We start from the raw sequence: 8,566 nt of genomic DNA, 5'->3' as shown, positions 1-8,566 counted from the left end.
TTTGAATGCATTTTTGACTGATAATCTGTTTATTATTAAGCAACCATAAAAAAATGTTGACTTAATTTATTTGTGAGTCAAATAATAATTATACTTTAGAATGTGGTGGTTATTGAGAGAATGTTGTTGTGTGGTGTGCACTACTGTGGTGTCCTTATCGATCTCTCACTTTGACGGAAAGTGATTGTTGAGAGTGGCCTGGGGTAAATTTATTTACAGGGAGTAATTGGTTCACTAACAGCGCACAGTGTTTGTTCCATGGAGTCAATCCTGCTAATGAGCACATATTATTCTGAGACAGCAGCCTTCAAAGTCCAGGTGTTACTGGGGAGCCACGATAATGGATTTTTAGGAAAACAATTAGGGTTTGGAAGAGGAACCTAATTTAATTTAATCTAGCAACTTTTGACTTGACTACACAGCAGCAAGATCAGTCCATACAATTATGTATATTGCATGTATGCTTTCAGTTTTACATATTTTAGACCGTTCTTTGAAAACCTGAGTAGAGCGCAGACCTCCACACTACAGCCGTTGCTTGAAAATGGCAGATCTTGGCATAGCCTAGCTTCCGAGTCACAGTCAGAGAAATTGAGTTTTACTTGGTTTGTTTAATTTTTTAATTGGTGGGTGAGCAGGCACTCCAGAGACCTGACTATTTGTATATAAAAGTCAATTTTACATAATATGTTTCCTGTAAAAGTGACAAAAGAAAACATGGAGCATGATGTCTGTTTAGCCCACTTTTAGGTTCGGGGGAATTATTCCGTCATGACCCAATAGGGAAATTTCCTCTGACAAAAGTGAAAAAAATTGAGACGTTCTATATTTATGTTTTTTTTTTTTTTTTTATCTGTATGATAGTTACCAAGCTATTTCCTGGTTCAAGAGAATGACATAATGTGAATAAATAATACAGCCAAGACAAGGGGATTGGTTCCATTGGGAGTCAATTGGCAAAAAAAGAAAATTATATATTTTTTGTAATCCTACTAACTACCTCACACACAAACCAAAAAATGCTGATCTTAACGATGCCACCTCTATAGCTGAGGTAATTCAATTCAAAGCTGTTCTCCTGGGCATCGTTTTTCTGCAAAGAAGCAAATGTTGCTGCTTGAAATGGTTGCTCAGAGCATCCAAACAATCAGCTTGCTTAGCAAATGTGCTTTCAGACAATGTCTTGTCATTCTTTTTTTTTTATGGTACCTGCAGCCCTGTCCAGCATTCCCCTGAGGACTCCCCCCCTTGCTACTGCACCTGACGCTACATTATGCATGGCAATAGTTTCTGCTGGTTGCTGCACTCGGGTAAGACAAATGGAAGAAAGCGAAAACAACTGGGGCTTTTCCTCGGGAGTATGACTCATAGGAATATTATATGAGCTTGGTGACTCAGCGTTTGCTCTATTCATGAAAATCCTTTGTACTGTACCTCTCTGTAAATAGAGTGCACACCGCACAAAGTCCCCTAGTGTGCATTTCAATAGCTAGTTTGATGATAATTTATACTGCTCTGTTCTCTTTTGGTAACTGTGTTTGGCCTCCAGGGTGGAAACGTCTTTGGGCACCAGCTTCCCAACTTTCGCACAAACTTTAATTTTGATGCAAGATATTTCACCTGAATCAACCTGCAGAAATGCTGTTTCATACTGTTAAATATAGTTTGCTGTTAATACAGACACATTGTGTGAGATCCTACATCGAATCAATGCAAGGAATGGCATTCTTAATATTGCTTTCCACTTCCTTTTTTAGTCATTTAAGCAGGCTACGCATATACTGATAATTAGGCCTGATGCTGCATTGTTCCACCCACCGCCCCTTGTGATCAAAGTCAGCAAAGGCTCTATTATCGCATCTCTAAAAGATTATCCTGAGCAATTATTCTGTGGTGTGGGTTGATTTTGTTTCCTGCCCATTTTGCTCAGACAAGGGTCAAGGCCAACAGTTGTATATTTTAAACCTGTTCATTATTTAGAATTCCAAATCCTTATGTGTGTGGTCAAAGCCGAGTTGGTAGGTGCGAACGTGAGTGTGAATGGTGAATGTGAATGGTTGTTTGTCTACATGCGCCCTGCGATTGGGTGTTGACCAGTCCAGGCTGTACCCCACCTCTTGCCCTAAGTCAGCTGGGATAGACTCAAGCTCAGCCGCACCCCTAATGATGATAAGCGCTTTGAAAAATGGTTAGATTGATTATGAGCAGTGGTGCGTTCAATGTTTTTATTTTTTATGACTGTTTCATCGAGAATCTGATCAAATGCTCACACAGGCCATCTGTATATATGGAGCTGTTTGTTCCCCACCTCTTTTGTAAATGCTGTTGTAAGGCTAGTCAGATTGCTATATCACAGCTGAGTAAGCTGTCTCTTTGATTTAGTCATTGCACTCACACACACACGAACGTGAGTGGCCAATGGCAATGCTTCATCTTGCATATTTCATGAGGTTGCGGAAAACTGCGGTACAGTAGTTAAGTGCAAGCGGGAAGTGCAACTGTTCCACTGTCGCATTGTGTTTATGAGAGGCCGTAACGAGACAGATGTTTGCAATTTCCTCACATGCAAAGTGAGTGAGACATCCCATAACTTAATCTGCAATTAATTATGGTGTTACTTACCTGCTATTTGATCCATGGTCTTTTATTCCTCCAGCTTGTGCATTGACTTTTTGTCACTAGTGCATTGACTTTTTGTCACTAGTGACTGATAGTGGGGCAGTCAAAGCATCTAATGCAAGTTACATGATATGTAGTCATAGAGCAACAATATAGTTTGTAAGTTATATACTGTAACTGCTGACTCATGGTATGCGAAACTTCAAGGGGTATGGATTGCTTCCTTCAAGGAAACCCTTAAGGAGAAATGCATTTTTCCACAATTTCAAATGGTCCCAGTAGTTTACTTCTTTTTACACTTCTGTAACAGGTAACAATGTTAGTGTTGTACAGTAGCCGCATCTGTGACATAATTCATCTGTCAAAAGGTGCGCTTCCAATCTGAAAAAAACAATAACCTTTTGTTATATTTGTTAAAACTGTCATCATGACCTGACAGTAGTACATGATAAATATGATCTGTGAAAAATCTGGTGTCTCTGGCCTGATCTTGTGCCTCGAATTTGATTTGCCACTGCACCTGAGGAAAAATGACAAATCAGAGACAGTAGGCATGACTTGTGAGCTGTCAGTCATTTGCTATGCACTCGTGGGCACACTCATTGCGGGCAAAAAAAAAAAAAAAGACTTCCAACCGCTAACATTTAGGGCCCTATTTTCGCAACTGGAGTGAATATGGTGCAGCGGCCGTCGCAATTGTGCACCAGGGGCGGGTTAGATCGGTGTTGGTAATTTCGTAGACCAGCGCAGACCGCCTGATCCGAGAGTGGGTGGGCTGTGCCGCTGTGAGTGTATCTACAATCAACTTCCAATCAAAGTGGCTCCTCTCATTCCCTTTAAATGTGGCGCAGTGAAATTCTCGACGGAGACATCTCTGTGAGTGAGTAGAGCATCTTCACAGGCACTAGGTCTGTGTGCTAACAGACAATGTAAGCGGATACCCTCATTGAATACAGAGGGAGCTGGTGATAACCACTGGTAACTAAAATATGTCCGCGGAGCTCAGTATTGGTCTGTCTGCGCCCAGATCGAATTCACCATAATCACGTTGAACCAGAGGTCTAGTCTGCACCGGCAGTTAGACGTGGTCTGAGCAGGCGTGAGTTTAGACCAACTCCTGCCACCAAATTGTCACTCCGCCGTTCAGACCAGCAAAGACACACCCTCGGTGCACTGGAACGCTCAGCTTGGCGCAAACCTGTCTGCCAAATTGGAAAACATGCACAGCGAGCCTTGCGCTTGGTACAAAAATCAGAATCCGCTGGCATTAGCGCCCCACTGCAGATGTGCTGTCTACGAAAATAGAGCCCTTAATGTTATAGTAACACCCTATTACGAATACAGTGCTTTTCTGGGGTAACAACCTAACAGGTTAGCGCAAGTCAACTTCGGTGTGATTGAGAGAGAGAGAGAGAGAGAGAGAGAGAGAGAGAGAGAGAGAGACTGTTGTTAAATACTGAAGTAAGATGCAGGCAATTAAAAAGTACATTCCTCCATCCATTTTCTATTGATAGTTTTGAATCAGGTGATCGCTATTTGTTGGTCCACTATGTTGGAGGTCAAGTAGGGAGGATAAGTAAGGCTTAAAACTGAAAGACTAGTAGACCTACTGGTGTTCGTTGTCATTCATTCATTTTTCTGTATAACCGTAATCGGTTAATAAATGCTATGTTATAAACTTTCCAATCTCGGATGCGTCAAGATGAGGGCTATAAAGTCGAGAGAGGATACAGAAACTTTGGATGCAGTGGCAAAGACACGACACAAAGTGGGCGTCATAAACAACTATGACCCCTATACAATTCCAACATCTGGCACCGCCTAACTGTATGCAAAGACAAGTGGAAACAAAACTGAGATTGTTTCACTTAATAACCTGGAATCGTTGACAGCTTGGCTTACTTTAGTTAAAATAGAATTGACTTTGCTTAACATTAGCCTCAAGGCTAGATCGCGATTGCATCGTGGGAGTCAACTGCCATTCCTGTCATCAATGAATCCTACATTTCTGAGGTGTATGTCGGTTTAATACAATACCACGAGAATGTGTTTTGGCACTGCTAACAACTATTATATCTAAATTTGTTTGGTTTGCCAGGATAAAATACAAAATATATAGTAGTATCCAATCCATACAAACTGTTGGGTATTGTTCTAACTCCTACATCGCTATGTTCTCTGCTCAAATACTTTTAGGCGTGCAGACCTGTCAGCTCAGCCATGGATCAGAGTTTTTAATCTTGTTAAAAGCATAGACGACAACAAAGGACAGGCAGGCAGCCAGCCATAAATGATTTAATAAAAAATAAATAGGTTGCTGCACTTAATTGCGATGTTCCTATAGGCTCGTTTGCAGCAACATGACCATGACGTCCTCCACTGAGGGGGGCCGAGGTGGTCCGCTTCATGCTTTATATTGGGGTTTTCACTTTATTGCTAGGCGCAGCCAGTTGTCGAGCTATAACACGTACTGTTACTTTAGTACATCGGGGAAATGAGTAAACTTGCTTTCCTCCAAACATATTGAAAGAGTTCACATAATTAATATAATGAAATTAGTAGAAAACTGACATGTTTAGGTTTTTAAGCAATAAAAAGGTCTGTCCTCATTGTTTTCATGAAACAACATGTTTGTAGAGAGTGCATTATTGCCTCAGCGCTGGAGTGCGTCCTGTACTCAGTCCAGTTCAAATGTACCGCTAATGTGTAAGTTTGTGCCAAATTCTAATGTAGTCATGTTGAACGCAGTTGACCAAGTTCTAGACTGGAATTTCTTTCAAAGCCCTTTGGTCGTCCTCCCTTTCCTTAGGTGGCAAAAATGATCACTCACTGCACTTAAAAAAAACAAAAAAAGACTGGTAAAAATAGAAATACTGATTCAACACCTGCACTCATGTAAAAGTAACAAAGTGCAGACTTTAAAATGTACTTGAGTACAGAAGTGAGAATCAATTCTTACTGTCAATTATATAAAATACCAGTTTTGTTAACTTGGCACAACGAAAAAAACTGTCTTGCTAGCACGGGCTCAACCTTTTATGCTATAAAAACATGTTCTCATATCTTTTCTAACCTTGTGAACTGAGTAACATCCATCCATCCATCCATTTTCTACTGCTTATCCGAGGTCGGGTCGCGGGGGCAGTAGCTTTAGCAGGGACGCCCATACTGAGTAACAAAAAATGCTAAATTAGCGAATGGTGACAGCTGAAAAACAACAGATCATTTGTGGTTTCTTAGGCTGGCACAAGTCCCAGTGCATTAGCCACAAATCATTCTCGTAGATGACACCATCAAACAATTCTTTTCTCTTAATTAAGGCCCTGAATGGGTAATATGTCTAGTTTCTCCTGGTTCACTTTCTTCTATGTCGCCCCTGTCCCTGTTTTTCCCCCCTCATCAGTTCACAAGCTGTCAAATCAATCAGTGAATTTCACAACTGCAGTTGACTTTACGTCTCTCTATTTGCTGTACGCGTTGTTTACGTTTTGCCGTCATTGGCAGGGGCTGAAAAAGTTTACAAGCCTATTTTGACAAAGTAAGGAGGAGTAGAACGTACAGGTATATGTTTTCAAATGTTGAGAAGAAGAGTAAAAAGTTGTCCGAAAAATATAAAGCTCAAGTAGTGGTACCTGAAAAATCTACTTAAGTACAAATACCACTGTCCATTTGTATTCAACAGAAAACTGTATCTTCACTTCCTTTTTTATAACTATTATCATTCAGCCCACACACACTGTGTATTACCATCATGTTCAAACTAATACAGTATATATTTGGACTACTACCACATGTGTGCAGCTACTACGAGTAACACATTGGTCTATTTCTACTTGTGTTCCCTCAATGACGTGCTGACAACCTCTGCCTGCTCTCTTCTCTCCTCTGGCTCGCTCGAGCCAACGCCCAGTTGCTGCAGTGCAGCTTGCTCCTCCTTTTCCACAAAATCAAAATGACGCCCCCACTCCACCTTCCTTCCTGTCTCCTTCCTGAACATTCTCGACTCTCTTCCGCCTCACTATTCTTTACGCAGCAGCCGGGCAGAGGCACAACGAAAATGTAGCTTTTTTAATTTAGTGCCTTCAATTATCTCAAAAGTTAAAAAAGGAAGAGAGTGTATGGTGAGAGCAAACTTCAAGTGAGAGTAAGGATCTGTATGAATTATAAACAATGACCAAAAAAAAAAAGACCAAAATAGATAATCATATTTAATTGCACTGCAATGTGTACCTAACTTTTTATATATACTAGAAGTAGAACGAGGAAGAAGAGGAATATTAGTAGTGCATTTCTAACTGGTTGAGCATAAAAGTGCAAAAGATAAATTGACCACTGTAAATTATCAAATTAATATTAAATTCAACCGCATCAAATAACACTCACACTTTCCACTGACTCACTCTTACTCTTTCTTTACTGTAAACGGAAACTTTGCAGGTAACTAATGTACAAGTACCATAGAAAGCGGTGAGTGTGTTTGAGAACCACTAGTTGTACTACGGCTTCCTCTTATGGCACGAGAAAGAATCACTCAATTAAATCTTCAACCTGTGGATATTGTAACAGTGGCTTCAACTTTTTTTTTTTTTTAAACCAATACACTACATTTGTTAAATGCAGTTCAGTTGTATTAACTTCATAGTACAATACAGGGTGATTGAAAAGTAACTCCCTCTTTTAAAATACGTATTTATTCATATGTTGTCATATTTTTCACATTTATTTTTGTGTATGTTCCGTGATTAAAGGAGCAAGTCTATTCTGAAATCAGTTAATGCGGTTCCCAGGCGGCTTGAGAAAATGGTGGCTAATGCTGGCGCCCATATCAAATTTTAAATAAAACTCCATGCAAGACATTTTCTTCTCATGGTCATTTCTTGTAAGAATTATAGTTCAGAAATAAATTACAAGTACTTAAAAATAGGGAGTTACTTTTCAATCACCCTGTATATTTGCATGTAATAATTTGGAAATAAACATTTATTTAGGTAAATATTTATCTTTTATGAGCAATAAATTGTAATTGAATCATTATTTAAGTACAGGTTTTTTTTTAATTTAAATTTTTTATTTTCCTGTATATAACTTCAGTGTAAATGTTCAACCTGTGCATAATGTTACAGTGGCTAACAAAAATACCAAGTATATTTTTTTAGGAATAAAACCTGTCTCGTTTTGATGAACACACTATTATACTACGCTATTTTCATGTTGGTCTTGATGGTGGTACTTATGGCACTTAAGTATTTTTGGAGATGGTACTTGTAAAAAGATTGAGAACCGCTGATATATAGCAACAACAAACTTTGTCTTCAAGGGGGCATTATGAAAAAGTTGGGTCTCTGGAATGCACGCCCACTCACCAAGTGTGAAATCGAACAGCCAAGTACGCACATTTGTTGTTAGCTACCTCTTTCTGAAAATGTGTCTGTGAGCAAAGCTTTCTGAATTTTGCAGAAATGTGACAAATGTTTTTTTTCTTCCCTTTTTTTTATGTTATTTGGCAGTGAGGCTCTTTTAATGCCCAGTGTCAAGTGATGGTCGGAGTCCATCTGCAGTATCATGTTAAAGCCAAAAGGTAAGCAGAGCTGCAGTTATAACTCTGAGTGTGGGGTATTTGTGTTTGACAATGTCATGCGCTACACTAATTGATAAAGTGTGACTCGGAGGCTTGGTGATGAATTGGAAACACAAATATGTAAGGCCATTCACTTTCTGATGATGGGTATCTTTAAATTAGTGGTGGGTTCGCACAAGCGCCAATAATTTGCATTCTCGGTGTGTAGGTGTGATCTGCTCTGGAGGGCGTCTCAAAGCCTCCAAAAGTCGCCGATAACGCCACACAAAGTTACTTAATTTGTTGCTAAACACTGTTTTGGGGAAAAATAGTTTTTGGAGGGGTGGGAAAAGTTGCTTAAATTGCCAATACTGCGTAACACCCTAGCTT

This window comes from Phycodurus eques, chromosome 15, assembly GCF_024500275.1.
Source record: "Phycodurus eques isolate BA_2022a chromosome 15, UOR_Pequ_1.1, whole genome shotgun sequence".
In the NCBI taxonomy this organism is placed as follows: domain Eukaryota; kingdom Metazoa; phylum Chordata; class Actinopteri; order Syngnathiformes; family Syngnathidae; genus Phycodurus; species Phycodurus eques.
This window is presented reverse-complemented; position numbering follows the sequence as displayed.